The following is a 1,074-nucleotide window of genomic DNA, read 5'->3' as shown; positions in this document are numbered from 1 at the left end:
TGGTATCTATGTTGCAAGACAAAGTCCCTTTTACTCTTGGATACTCAAGGCTGTCTTTCCTACTCCCTTCAGTGCCTCTTTTCAGTGATAGGAAGTTAAACCCGGGTACTGTGATCCCTCACCTGATTTTTGGTTCTTATGAAGGTACATTTTTGTGTAAATGTTAAATTTGGTGTTCCTGTAGGGAGGATGATTAGTGGAGGCTTCTATTTGGCCATCTTGCCTTGCCACTTCTTTTGATCAGTCATGTCGGAGGTGTCTATTGTATTATTCATTTCAACAATCTCACTTTGGCTTATCTTATTGAAGATTTGTTTTTTATTCATGTTTGAGTATATTCTCTAATTTTGTGAGTTCTTGACCTTTTGAACATTCCTGTTTTTAAAAGGTATCTAATGTTATTAGCTTTACTCACAGAGGCTGTAATATATATCACCATTCAGTTATGGATTTTTTTTGTTTATGGACAAATAGATGTACATATTTGGGGACTACACGTGATATTTTATGTATTCATATGATGTGTAAAGATCAAATCAGGGTAATTGGGATATCTATCACTTAAATATTCATCTTTTCTTATGTTAGGAGCATCTGAATTATTTTGCATTTTGAAATATATAATAGATTGACAGTCACCCTACTGATCAAACAGTAGATCTTATTTCTTCTAGTTGAATGTTTATTTTTACCCATGAATCAATCTCACTTTCCCCCTTCCTGGCCTCTTTTAACTACTTATCTATTCTATCTTCATGAGATTCCTTTTTAGCTCCATATATGAGAACACACAGTATTTGTGTGTGTGTGCGCGCGTACACGCGTGCATGCGCACTTGGCTTATTTCACTAAACATAATTGTTTCCAGTTCTAAGTTGCTAAAAATGACAGAATTTCATTCTTTATGATTTGACAGATTCCATTGTGTATGTATACAACACTTTATCCATTCATCCATTTATGGGCACTTCAATAGATTCCATATTTTGGCTGTTGTGAGTAGCACTGCAACAAACATGGGAGTGCAGACATTGCTTTATACTTATCTCCTTTTTGGATATACTCAGTGGAATT

This window comes from Colobus angolensis, unplaced genomic scaffold (assembly GCF_000951035.1).
Source record: "Colobus angolensis palliatus isolate OR3802 unplaced genomic scaffold, Cang.pa_1.0 Scaffold105, whole genome shotgun sequence".
NCBI classification, from domain to species: domain Eukaryota; kingdom Metazoa; phylum Chordata; class Mammalia; order Primates; family Cercopithecidae; genus Colobus; species Colobus angolensis.
Note: the sequence above shows the minus strand (reverse complement) of the source record.